Raw genomic sequence first — 14574 nt, forward strand, 5'->3', positions numbered from 1 at the left:
TTAGTGCACAGGAAGGTTTTTTTAAAAAACAAGCAAAACATATTGGGAAGGAATTAACTAGTACATATGGGTATGAGCATTTGCTTCTAAATGTGGCAATGAAATCTGCCCTATGAGACATTCTTGCAACACATTTGTTTTAAACAAGTATGTTCTGCCATATTTAAGGGACACTTCAAATACAAACCTTCTGTGATTGATATGTAAATTATGAACAGAGTGACAAAACGAAGACTAAGATGAAGGCACTGAGTCAAGTTAATCCATCTACACCCAGCTCCTTTAGGATATCTAATACCTAAATATGAGAATGAGTTGATGACAAAGCAAGGAACCATATCAGGTTTTCATGATATCATCTTATATAATAACTCTATCCCTGTATAGACAAAGAAGGCAGAAATAGGAGAAGAGAAGACTATAGAAAATTGTTTTTACTCATCCATGAAATAATAAGGGCTTTAGGGTGAGTGTAAACTTGCCAATTATTTTAGGACCCACAATTTTATGTTGAAGCAATTGTCATTTATTCATTTATCCATGGATGTTTTGTGCACCTGTTAAGAGCTAGCCATTGCAAGAAAAGAAAAGAAATCATGGTTTCTGCCCTCGAGGAGTTTATGCTTGCAGGCACAGTGAAAAGCTATGTTCCACAAAAGAAATATTAGTAAAACTGAAATTGTAAACTGGAAGAAGGAAAAGCCATATACAGCTGCAGAGATCATAGGAGAAAGTAAGTTTGGGTACAGACTTTGAGCATAGATTTCAATAAAAATGTGAAAAAGAACATACCAAACAAAGAAAGTATCATAATTAACGTTAAAAACAATACGGATTTGATATTGGTTAGTAGAATAAAATGAGAAAGATAATACAGGTAGAGTATGAATTCTCAATGGGGGCGCTTTCATTTGGAGCAAAAAATTTTAGACTATTACAATGATTCATTGCCCTCTGAAAGATCACAGCACCTAAAGAGATATGCAATATATCAGTAGCATTGAAATTTCAGGGAGCTGGGGCACTAGGAAAAAGTATCCAAAAAGTAGAGTAATAATAAAAAATCAGTGGAAAACACTAAGATGGAGAAATAAGATTTAATAAGCAATTAGATGGGGTGGTAAAGAAAAGCAAAAGATGACTCTAGAATGACTAGAAAACTATTAGAATTTTTGAAATTAAAAAAAGTTTTAAGGTCAAAAGGGTTCTTCTGTTTTGAAGTTAAAACAGAAGTTTGGTTTGGGGAGCTGTCCATTTTAAACTACCAATACACATCTGGCTATGGACACAATCAGATAGTTTAAAATATAGAATCACTACCTTGAAGAGAGTTCAAGGCTGATGATACTTTCCAAGGCAGTGTTATTCAAAATTTGGTCCATAAATTGATGCTGGTCTGCAAATTCGTTTGTTATACACTGCTCCCAGGCAAGTACAGTATGATACTTTCACAGTCATTTGACATCCAAACTCATAATTGGTGTACTTATCTAGTTGAATAGGGTGTAAATAAATTTAAATGTTGGCAAACTTATGTGGCAAATTGCACATGGCATGAGCATCATACAAGTCATGCACAGTAGGATTACATAGAGAGCCATGACAGATTGGGGAGAAATAAAGTTGGTTCTTGACCACATATAGCTCTGAGAAGCATTTTACCAGGGCTTAATTATGTAGAGATACTTAATGAAACTGTATTTCATCGTTTCTAAAGGAGGAGGGGGGACACTAGTAAAGTGTCTAACAAAGAGTAAGTACTCAATAAATCAAACAAGCTTCTAATGTTTAGACAAAATGTTATAATACGGGCATAATTGTATTTTTATTGGAAGAGAGTTCATAGCTTTCATTAGATTCTTATGAACAGATGCCTGTTACCTAAGAAAGGCTAATAACCAATGCAGCAAAAAAAAGTCATTACTACTATTATCTTTGTACCTTCAGTATCTGCACATAATTGCATTCACCCATTTAACAAATAATTATTGAATGCCTACTCTACGTTAGGCTCTGGAGATAGAGCAAATAGTCAAAGTAACTATTTTTATCATAAGAAAGGCAGATAAACAAAAAAGCAAGTAGCATATGAAAACAAAATGCTATAATAGAGAAACTGGGTAGCTGCTTTGGATCATCACAGAAGGTATCTCTGAGGAAGCAATATTTAACCTGAAATCTGAATACCAAAAAGTAAAGATGGTATAGGGGGTGGTCAGAATTCTAGAAAAAAAAAATTGGCTGAATCAAACAGCCTAAAGAACAAATATGGCCTGCTCTGGGAACAGGCAGAAAGTCACTATGGCTACAGCATTATTGGGAAAAGTAAGAATGTCATGAGCTGAAGTCAGAAAAGTAGTCAAGGGTCAGACCAAGTAGTCACTGATCACTTTGTAGTCAGGATAAGAAGTCGGCATTATATGCTAACTCTGATGGGAAGCCAATGAAGGTATTAAGTAGGGAAAGAATGAGATGTGATTTGAATTTTAAAGAATCTTTCTGGGTACTATGTAAAGAATAGATAATGAGGGAGAAGAAACTTGAGTGAAAGGAAGCCAGAGCAACATATGTTAATTGTTTGAATAAGGGAGGCAGACAGAAAATAAATTAATGGATTCAGGATATTTAATAAGCACAATAATAATTCTTTATGGATGGATGGATGGGTAGATGGATGGATTATGAGTTATTAGATATGTACTCAATATTTATAAAAATTAAAGATAGGTAAGTTGAACCTTGGAAAATGCCTTACAGGTCATGTGTGGAGGAAAACAAGATATATCAGTCCGAGACAGGGGGAGAATGAAGATGTTGTAATCACAGTTGCCAGGGCAAGACAGTATCAGATAGTAAGAGCAATCATTAGAAATGTCAGGTTGCACAGGAATCAAAAGCTAAGACAAAACTATTAAATTATATCAGTATGACCCTGGCAACCCTTCAAAGAACAATCTTGTTGGAGTGGTGAGGATACAAACCAGACTATAAAAATAAAGACGTAATGCTATATAGTGACATTTCCATTTTTACTGGAAATCTTTCCAAAATCATCTCACACATAATTAAATCTTGTTTATTATTATTATAATTTAAGTTCTGGAAAACATGTGCAGAACGTGCAGGTTTGTTACACAGTTATACATGTGCCATGGTGGTTTCATGTACCCATCAACCCATCGTGTATATTAGGTATTTCTCCCAATGCTATCCCTCCCCTAGGCCCCCACTCCCCCAACAGGCTCTGGTGTGTTACAATCCTCTCCCTGTGTCCATGTGTTCTCATTGTTCAACTCCCACTAATGAGTGAAAAGATGCAGTGTTTGCTTTTCTCTTCCTGTGTCAGTGTGCTAAGAATGATGGTTTCCAGCTTCATCCACATCCCTGCAAAGGACATGAATTCATCATTTTTTATGGCTGCATAGTATTTCACGGTGGATATGTGCCACGTTTTCTTTATCCAGTCTATCATTAATGGGCATTTGGGTTAGTTCCAAGTCTTTGCTATTGTGAACAGTGTTGCAATAAACATATGTGTGCATGTGTCTTTACAGCAGAATGACTTATAATCCTTTGGGTATATACCCAGTAGTGGGATTACTGGGTTCAGTGATATTTCTGGTTCTAGATCCTTGAGGAATCACCACACTGTCTTCCACAATGGTTGAACTAATTTACACTCCCACCAACAGTGTAAAAGCGTTCCTATTTCTCCATGTCCTCTCCAGCATGTTATCTCCAGACTTTTTAATGATCACCATTCTAACTGGCATGACATGGTATCTCATTATGTTTTTGATTTGCATTTCTCTAATGACCAGTGGTGATGAGCTTTTTTTCATATATTAGTTGGCTGCATAAGTGTCTCTTTTTAAGAGGTGTCCGTTCATATCCTTCACCCACTTCTTGATAGGGTTCTTTGTTTTTTCTTGTAAATTTGTTTAAGTTCTTTGTAGATTCTTTATCAGATGGAGAGAAAGCAAAATTTTTTCCAATTTTGTAGGTTGCCTGTTCACTCTGATGATAGTTTCTTTTGCTGTGCAGAAGCTCTTTACTTTAAATAGATCCCATTTGTCAATCTTGACTTTTGTTGCCATTACTTTTGGTGTTTTAGTCATGAAGTCTTTGCCCGTGTCTATGTCCTGAATGGTATTGCCTAGATTTTCTTCTAGGGTTTGTATGGTTTTATGTCTTACATTTAAGTCTTTAATCCTTCTTGAGTCAATTTTTGTATAAGGTATAAGGAAGGGGTCCAGTTTCAGTTTTCTGCATATGGCTAGCGAGTTTTCCCAACACCATTTATTAAATGCAGAATCCTTTCCCCATTGCTTGTTTTTCTCAGGTTTGTCAAAGATCAGATGGTTGTAGATGTGTAGTGTGATTTCTGAGGCCTCTGTTCTGTTCCATTGGTCTGTATATCTGTTTTGGTACCAGTACCATGCTGTTTTGGTTACTGTAGCCTTGTCAGATAGTTTGAAGTCAAGTAGCTTGATGCCTCCAGCTTTGTTCTTTTTGCTTAGGATTGTCTTGGCTATGCGAGCTCTTTTTTGATTCCATATGAAATTTAAAGTAGTTTTTTCTAATTCTGTGAAGAAAGTCAATGGTAGCTTGATGGGGATAGCACTGAATCTATAAATTACTTTGGGCAGTATGGCCGTTTTCACAATACTGATTCCTCCTATCCATGAGCATGGAATGTTTTCCCATGTGTTCTCTCTCATTTCCTTGAGCAGTGGTTTGTAGTTCTCCCTGAACAGGTCCTTCATATCCCTTGTAAGTTGTATTCCTAGGTATTTTATTCTCTTTGTAGCAATTGTGAATGGGAGCTCAGTCATGATTTGGCTCTCTCTCTATTATTGGTGTATAGGAATGCTTGTGATTTTTGGACATGGATTTTGTATCCTGAGACTTTGCTGAAGGTGCTTCAGCAAACTAAGGAGACTTGGGGCTGACACAATGGGGTTTTCTAAATATACAATCATGTCACATGCAAATAGATACAATTAGACTTCCTCTCTTCCTCTTTGAATACCCGTTATTTCTTTCTCTTGCCTAATTGCCTTGGACAGAACTTCCAATAATATGTTGAATAGGAGTGGTAAGAGAAGGCATCCTTGTCTTATACTGGTTTCAAAGGGAATGCTTCCAGCATTTGCCCATTCAGTATGATATTGGCTGTGGGTTTGTCATAAATAGCTCTTATTACTTCGATATACGTTCCATCAATACCTGGTTTATTCAGAGTTTTTAGCATGAAGCAGTGTTGAATTTTATCGAAGGCCTTTTCTGCATCTATTGAGATAATTGTGGTTGTTGTCATTGGTTCTGTTTATGTGATGAATTACATTTATTAATTTGCATATGTTGAACCAGCCTTGCATCCCAGGAATGAAGCCGACTAGATCGTGGCAGATAAGCTTTTTGATGTGCTGCTGGATTCAGTTTGCTAGGATTTTATTGAGGATTTTCAGATCGATGTTCATCAGGGATATTGGCCTGAAATTTTCTTTGTTGTGTCTCTGCCAGGTTTTGGTATAAGCCAATATTTGGCCTCATAAAATGAGTCAGGGATGAGTCCTTCTTTTTCTATTGTTTGGAATACTTTCAGAAGGAATAGTACCAGCTCCTCTTTGTACCTCTGGTAGAATTTGGCTGTGAATCTGTCTGTTCCTAGGCTTTTTTTGGTTGGTATGTTATTAATTACTGCCTCAACTTCAGAACTTCTTATTGGTCTCTTCAGGGATTCGACTTCCTCCTGGTTTAGTCTTGGGAGGGTGTATGTGTCCAGGAATTTATCCATTTCTTCTAGATTTTCTAGTTTATTTGCATATAAGTTTTTATTGTATTCTCAGACGGTAGTTTGTATTTCTGTGGGATCAGTGGTGATATCCCCTTTATCACTTATTATTGTGTCTATTTGATTCTTCTCACTTTTCTTCATTAGTCTGGACAGACGTCTATCCTTTCTGTTAATCTTTTCAAAAAACCAGTTCCTGGATTCATTGAAGGGTTTTTTGTTTCTCAGTCTCCTTCAGTTCTGCTCTGATCTTAGTTATTTCTTGTCTTCTGTTAGCTTTTAAATTCGTTTTCTCTTGATTCTCTAGTTCTTTTAATTGTTATGTTAGGTGTTAATTTTAGATCTTTCCCACTTTCTTCTGTGGGCATTTAGTGGTATAAATTTCCCTCTAAACGCTGCTTTAGCTGTGTCTCGGAGATTCTGGTACATTATCTCTTTGTTCTCATTGCTTTCAAAGAACTTATTTATTTCTGCTTTAATTTCATTATTTACCCAGCAGTCATTCATGAACAGGTTGTTCAGTTTCCATGTAGTTGTGCAGTTTTTAGTGAGTTTCTTAATCCTGAGTTCTAATTTGATTACACTGTGGTTTGAGAGAATGTTTGTTATAATTTCCATTCTTTTGCATTTGCTGAGGAATGTTTTACTTCCAATTATGTAGTCAATTTTATAACAAGTGTGATATGGAGATGAGAAGAATGTATATTTTGTTGATTTGGGGTGGAGAGTTCTGCTGATGTCTATTAGGTCCACTTGGTCAAGAGCTGAGTTCAAGTCCTGAATATCCTTGTTAATTTTCTGTCTGTTGATCTGTCTAATGTTGACAGTGAGGTGTTAAAGGCTCCCACTATTATTGTGTGGGAGGCTACATCTCTTTGTAAGGTCTCTAAGAACTTGCTTCATGAATCTGGGTGCTCCTGTATTGGGTGCATATATATTTAGGATAGTTAGCTCTTCTTATCTCATTGATCCCTTTACCATTATGTATTACCCTTCTCTGTCTTTTTTGATCATTGTTGGTTTAAAGTCTGTTTTATCAGAGACTAGGATTACAACCCCTGCTTTTTTTTCCTATCCAGTTTCTTGTAAATATTCCTCCATCCCTTTATTTTGAGCCTATGTGTGTCTTTGCAGGTGAGATGGGTCCCCCGAATACAGCACACTGATGGGTCTTGACTCTTTATCCAACTTTCCAGTCTGTGTCTTTTAATTGAGACATTTAGCCCATTTACACTTAAGGTCAACATTGTTATGTATGAGGCTGATCCTGTCATTATGATGCTACCTGGTTATTTTGCTCGTTAGTTGATGCAGTTTCTTCATAGTGCCAATTGTCTTTACAATTCGGTATGTTTTTGCAGTAGCTGGTACCGGTTTTTACTTTCCATATTTAGTGCTTCCTTCAGGAGCTCTTGTAAGGCAGGCCTGGTGGTGACAAAATTTCTCAGCATTTTCTTATCTGTAGAGGATTTTATTTCTCCTCCACTTATGAAGCTTAGTTTGACTGGATATGAAATTCTGGGTTAAAAATTCTTTTCTTTAAGAATGATGAATATTGGTCCCCACTCTCTTCTGGTTCTGGCTTGTAGGATTTCTGCAGAGAGTCCACTGTTAGTCTGATGGGCTTCCCTTTGTGAGTAACCCAACCTTTCTCTCTGGCTGCCCTTAACATTTTTTCCTTCATTTCAACCTTGGTAAATCTGATGATTATGTGTCTTGGGGTTGCTCTTCTTGAGGGGTATCTTTGTGGTGTTCTCTGTATTTTCTAATTTGAATGTTGGCCTGTCTTGCTAGGTTGGGAATTTCTCCTGGATAATATCCTGAAGTGTGTTTTCCAACTTGGTTCCATTCTCCCTATCACTTTCAGGTACACCAATCAAACATAGGTTTGATGTTTTCACATAGTCCCATGCTTCTTGGAGGCTTTGTTCATTCCTTTTCATTCTTTTTCTCTAATATTGTCTTCATGCTTTTTTATTTCATTAAGTTGATCTTCAATCTCTGATATTCCTTCTTCCACTTGATCAATTCAGCTATTGACACTGGTGTATGCTTCACAGAGTTCTCATCCTGTGTTTTTCAGTTCCACCAGGTCATTTATGTTCTTCTCTAAATTAATTATTCTACTTAGCAATTCCTCTATCCTTTTTGCAAGATTCTTAGCTTCCTTGCATTGGGTTAGAACATGCTCCTTTAGCTCGGAGGAGTTTGTTATTACAAACCTTCTGAAGCCTACTTCTGTCAATTCATCAAACTCATTTTCTGTCTAGTTTTGTTCCCTTGATGGTGAGGAGTTGTGATCCTTTGGAGGAGAAGAGGTGTTCTGGTTTTTGGAATTTTTAGCCTTTTTATGCTGGTTTTTCCTCATCTTTGTGTATTTATTTACCTTTGGTCTTTGACATTGGTGACCTTTGGATGGAGCTGTTGTGTGGACATCCTTTTTGTTTATGTTGATGCTATTCCTTTCTGTTTGTTAGTTTTCCTTTTAAGTCAGGCCCCTTTGCTGTAGGTCTGCTGGAGTCTGCTGGAGGTCCACTCCAGACCCGTTTGCCTGAGTATCACCAGCGGAGGCTGCAGAACAGCTAAGATTGCTGTTTGCTCTTTCCTCTGGAAGCTTCGTCCCAGAGAGGCACCTGCCAAATGCCAGACGGAGCTCTCCTATATGAGGTGTCTGTTGACCCCTGATGGGAGGTCTCTCCCCATCAGGAGTCACAGGGGTCAGGAACTTATTTGAGGAGGCAGTCTGCCCCTTAGCAGAGCTCAAGCGCTGTGCTGGTGAATCCACTGCTCTCTTCAGAACCTGCAGGCAGGAACGTTTAAGTCTGCCGAAGCTGCGCCCACGGCCGCCCCTTCCCCCAGGTGCTCTGTCCAAGGGAGATGGGAGTTTTATCTATAAGCCCCTAACTGGGACTTCTGCCTTTCTTTCAGAGATGCCCTGCCCAGAAAGGAGGATTCTAGAGATGCAGTCTGGCTGTAGCTGCTTTGCTGAGCTGCGATTGGCCCGACCAGTTCGAACTTTTGGTGGCTTTGTTTATACTGTGAGGGGATCAGAATCCTCCTTCCAAAATCTGTGTAGCCCTTAAGTCTGTATACATAAACTCCATTTTAAAATGTTAAAAACTGGTCACGAACATGATTCACCAAGGTGGTATGAAATAATTAAGCACGACCTAGGTAAGGAAATTGCAAGGTTGAGCCACTAGTGTCAACTATGACCATTAAAACAGAGCTTCTCCTGGCCAGGCACGGTGGCTCACACCTGTAATCCTAGCACTTTGGGAGGCCAAGGTGGGTGGATCACAAGGTCAGGAGATCGGACCATCCTGGCTAACACAGTGAAATCCCGTCTCTACTAAAAATACAAAAAATTAGCTGAGTGTGGTGGAGGGCACCTGTAATCCCAGCTACTCGGGAGGCAGAGACAGGAGAATGGCATGAACCCGAGAGGCAGAGCTTGCAGTGAGCTGAGATCACGCCACTGCACTCCAGCCTCAGCGACACTGCACTGCAGCCTGGGTGACAGAGTGAGACTCTGTCTCAAAACAAACAAAAAAACAGCTTCTCCTACGGTTCAGCAAATCATGCCAACTACTATAGCCCTGAGCTATTGGAAGCAGAAGGTGGTGAGTGAGGATCCAATCCCATCATTTACAGTAACCCCAGGGAATCAATGAGAAAGGTTTCTTGCCCTTAGCATTCAGGAATGAATCAAAAACGGGTCAGTGAAAGAGCTCATGCCAGGTAGTTCAATAAAAGGAATTTACTATAGGAAACTAGTTGCTCAACTAGTGGGAAAGCCAAAAGGCCAAACAGGGGAGACTGGGAAAAAATAAGAAAGAGTGGGGCAACACAGAGATTAACAACAGTAAGAAGTGTCTACTGTACTCATAGACAGAAGGCAAAGACAAATGCTATTGATATCCTGAGAGCTCAGGCTATCCAACAATGATGATATCACAAGATAGGAATTGTTTGGCAAAACCATGAATGTAGGTGTAGCCACTGCTGAAGATGCCACCCAAAAGAGAAAGAAAAAGAAATACCTAGTCTTCTTCCTTCTTCCTGCCCTATATACTCCTGCAAGAGGGTCCTCTTAGCTGAGATAGCTAGAAGTCAGTTGACAAGGAAGCCTGGGAAATGCAATTTTCAGAATTTAGTCCCTAACACTACAGAGTAAAGGTGGAAAATGGAATTAATTGCAAATAGTCAAATGACCTGCACAAGATATTCCTAAACCTTCAGATGCCAACTCAATTTGAAAGCTATATGATAACCCATAATTTGTACAGATTTTTCAATGCTGAAGTATATTATCAAAATATTATTATCTTATGGAGCATGAAGAATAAAAACACAGACAACATTCTAGTTTGCTAGTTAATATAATTATTCAAGTGTTATTTACAAATGGGAAGCAACAATAATAGTAAGTAAAAAGTAAATTCTAATTGAAAATTATCATTTTCTAGTTATCAGTAGAAAAATTATGTCTTAGAATTTACACTAATATATATACATACTATAATCATTCCAGTAGTACCTTAAATTGCTATTTTTAAGAAAAAACTCAACCATATTTAATAACAAGATGTGTCTCCTCTTGTGATTATTTTACTACTAAAGCATAAGAGGGTGGTTTACGTGCATCAGAAGTCCCCTTCAAAGCTGTTTCTCAGATTACTTGAAAAGAGCAGTTGAAGAGGCATGCAAACAGGTTTCAATAAGCCCAGTTCATATTTCTTCAACTGCGCTTTCCAAGGCCTTTCAGTTTAGCTGTTGAGATTACAGGCATGAGGCTCTGTGCCTGGCTAAGAATCCATCTATTTGCATTTTTCAGCTTCTAGAGGCACCCACATTCCTTGGCTATAGCCTTGTCCATCTTCACAGTCAGCGAGGGCTTGTCAAGTCTCACATCTTATTCACTCTGACTCTGACCCTTCTGCCTCTTTTCCACATTTAAGGACCTTTGTGATTACACAAGTCCACTCAGAAAATCCAGTATAATTTCTCTCTTAATGTCAGCTGATTAGCAATGTTAATTCCTCCCTCCCATATAATTGGAAACATATAGGTTCTGGGGTTAGGATGTGGGCATCCTGGAAAGCCACTATTCTGCCAGTCACCCCTGGTTTAACTTTTTTTTTAAATTGAACTTTTCACTGAAGCATAACAATATGGGAAAGGTACCCACCTCACACCTCTAGGCCACTGTGGGGTCAGGGTAGGGGCAGCATGCACCCAGGTCATGGCTGTGCAGAGACGGCTGGGTACCCAGGGCAAAAAGGGAGTCCTACCAGGAAGCAGGAGGAGGGACTGCATTTGTTCATTCATTAAGCATGTATATTGAAGTCTTGCTATGGGTTATAGATACAGTGGTGAGCAAGGTGGACAGAAACCCCTACCCTCAGGGAGTTCCCAGTTAGTGAAACGGACAAAATAAGGCAGATCAAAGTACTCTAATACACCATGGGTCATTTATCTTCCTCCTAGTGGTGCATGTTGCAGCTATTCCTGTTTGTGGGGAGCAGATAGGTTCCTTTACATCTAGAGTGAGGTGGCACAACAGCATATGCTGCCAGGAAGAAGTTGGGTGTCAGCAGACTTCACCCATGCAGCACCTTTTTCTTTGTTGCCACCTGGCATCACGGAGGCCACTGTAGCTGGGGCCTGGTTCCCACATTGCTCCTTCCAAGTCCAGTGCATTCATGCATCTGAATGCTCTCTCCTGGGCATCCCCGCTGCACCCTCCTCTATGCTCCCCTCACAGACTCTACCCATACTCCTTGTGCCAACTGTTTTTTCCTTCCTCTCCCCTTCCTTTCCTTATTCTGTTCTTTCCTCTTCCTTTCCTTATTCCTTACTTTCCTCTTCCTTATTCTGTTTCTCCCTCTGTCTCTTCCTTTCCTGGTTTGCAAAACTATATTTTTAAATAGTCAAAGCCACTTGTACCTTGAACTTTCAAAATCATTATTTTAATCCTTCCTCTTCCCATCTCACCACAAACTCTTTTGCCCTGGAACAGAGATTAAGAGACATTTCCAGTTTTTGCTTCTTTCAGACTTGGAAACTAGACCCAAAGTCAAACTGTCAGTTCTAAAGCAAGGTATCTCTGAAGAAATATCCAACAGTGTCATCTTGGTAGAGAGATTTCTGTAGGATGGTCTGTGGTACTGCAGGGGTGAGGACACTGTGAGCCACTGGGAATGGAATTGTGAGAGCCTAGAGAGCCTGGCAGTGCTGGCGGCCTTCATGCCTATGAAGATGCCTGTTCAGGAGCAGTAGCAGAGGAATGGGTTTAGGAAAAACATAAGTCTGAACCCTGATTTCCCACATCAAACAATGACTCCTGAACGACGAGGCCCTCACACGTGGGGAACACATGGAAAAAGGGAGAAGTCAGACCTAAATGTTCTACAGAAAACCTATGTAAAAGAGAAATCCCACAAATGTCAGGAATGCGGAAAGGCCTTTAGTCACAGCTCAGCACTTATCGAACACCACTGTACGCACACAGGAGAGAGACCTTATGAATGTCACGAATGCAGAAAAGGCTTCCAAAACGGCTCAGTACTTACCAAACACCAGAGAATCCACACTGGGGGGAAACCCTATAAACGCACTCAGTGTGGGAGGACCTTCAACCAAATTGCCCCGCTGATCCAGCACCAGATAACTCACACAGGTGAGAAGCCCTATGAGTGCAGCGAATGTGGGAAATCCTTCAGTTTTAGGTCCTCCTTTAGCCAACACGAGTGAACTCACACAGGCGAGAAGCCCTACAAGTGCAGCAAGTGTGTGAAAGCCTTCCAGCAAAGCGTCCACCTCACCCAGCACCTGTGAATCCACAATGGAGAGAAACCCTATCAGTGTGGTGAGTATGTCAAGGCCTTCAGCCACAGCTAGTCCTTGACCAAACACCAGCAAATCCACACAGGGGAGAAGCCCTGCGAAAGCCATGAGTGTGGAAAAGCCTTCACCAAGATCACACCACTGATTCAGCACTGGAGGACCCACATAGGAGAAAAGCCCTATAAGTGCAGTGAGTGTGGGAAAGCCTTCAGCCAGAGCACAATCCTGACCAAGCATTGGAGGATTCACACAGGAGAGAAGCCCTACGGATGCAACCAGTGTGGGAAAACCTTCAGCCACAGCTCCTCACTCAGCCAGCACAAGCAGATGCACACAGGAGAGAAGCTGTTTGAGTGCAGTCAATGTGGGAAGGCCTTCCAGCAGAGCACACGCCTCACTCAACACCAGTGAATCCACAGACGGGAGAAGCCCTACGAATGCAATGACTGCAGCAAGGCATTCAGCCACAGCTCATCCCTCACCAAACATCAGCGAAACTACACTGGGGAGAAGCCCTACGAATGCAACCAGTGTGGCAGAGCCTTCAGCCGGCTTGCTCCCCTCATTCAGCATCAGAGGATCCACACAGGAGAGAAACCCTATGGATGTAACCAGTGTGGCAGAGCCTTCAGCCAGATCTCCCTTCTCATCGAACACCAGAGGATTCACACCAAGAAAAAGCCCTACAGGTGCAATAGGTGTAGGAAATCCTTCAACCACAGCTCCTTCCTCAGCCAGCACAAAAGGACACACACTGGGGAAAAGTCTTACGAGTGTCATGATTGTGGAAAGTCCTTTAGGCAGAGCACCCACCTCACTCAGCACTGAAGGATCCACACAGGAGAGAAGCCATATGCATGCAGGTACTGTGGAAAGGCCTTTATACACAGCACCTTCATTACTAAGCACCAGAGAACTCACATTGGATAAACCCACTCCACATGTGCTGGGGACATAGGAAGACCTTAAGCCACAGCTCATCCCTTTCTAGATTTGACCCAATCATATACATGAGAAACATATATTCATACACAAGTCTTTTCACATGGCACACCTCTCAGACACCCTCAAAGAGTTTATACTGATGGGAAATTACCATGGAACCACCAAGCTCTAGGTCATCCATCCCTGCAGCCAAACAGTAGGGAAATGTGGAGATAATCAACACTCAGGACCTTTAGACTTGAATGCCCATTAGTGTTACATTATAGAACCTACAAAAAATAAATCGAACAAATGTAGTGGATCCAGGGAAAGCTATTTTTTTTCTTTTTTTTTTTTTTACTCTGTCGCCCAGGCTGGAGTGCAGTGGCCGGATCTCAGCTCACTGCAAGCTCCGCCTCCCGGGTTCACACCATTCTCCTGCCTCAGCCTCCCAAGTAGCTGGGACTACAGGCGCTCGCCGCCTCGCCCGGCTAGTTTTTTGTATTTTTTAGTAGAGAAGGGGTTTCACTGGGTTAGCCAGGATGGTCTCGATCTCCTGACCTCGTGATCCACCCATCTCGGCCTCCCAAAATGCTGGGATTCCAGGGAAAGCTTTTGTCCAAGGATTCACTGTATTCTAAACCAGAGATGTTCAAGTTGGTGAGAAACCCAAAAAATGCCTTTCATATACAAGAACCAAATGAAGTCAGAATTTGCCATTATTGTACACTACATTTTTCAGAGGGGAAGCGCTTATGAATGGTGCAGGTTGACTCTGATATTCCCAAATGACAATATGGCAGAGTGTCCCAGAAATGAGAGAGGCATCATTATGGAATCACTATGGATACTGACTGTCTCAGTAAAAAGCTGTCTGATTTGTGTGTACATTGTTTGATCAGGGTACCTGGCAGTCAGTCACAGATTGGAATTCCACATGACAAAGTATCAGTGTACTATAAACAGGCTTTTAATTATCCCTGCATTATTTTGCAGTTAGTCTT

At 40.6% G+C, this 14574-nt stretch overlaps 1 pseudogene; it reads left to right on the forward strand.

Annotated features, from left to right (window-relative positions):
- Positions 1-13576, forward strand: part of LOC105533248 — a 64319-nt pseudogene extending 50743 nt beyond the window's left edge.
- The last annotated feature ends 998 nt before the right edge of the window (positions 13577-14574 follow it).

Source organism: Mandrillus leucophaeus, unplaced genomic scaffold, assembly GCF_000951045.1.
Source record: "Mandrillus leucophaeus isolate KB7577 unplaced genomic scaffold, Mleu.le_1.0 Scaffold1232, whole genome shotgun sequence".
Classification (NCBI taxonomy): domain Eukaryota; kingdom Metazoa; phylum Chordata; class Mammalia; order Primates; family Cercopithecidae; genus Mandrillus; species Mandrillus leucophaeus.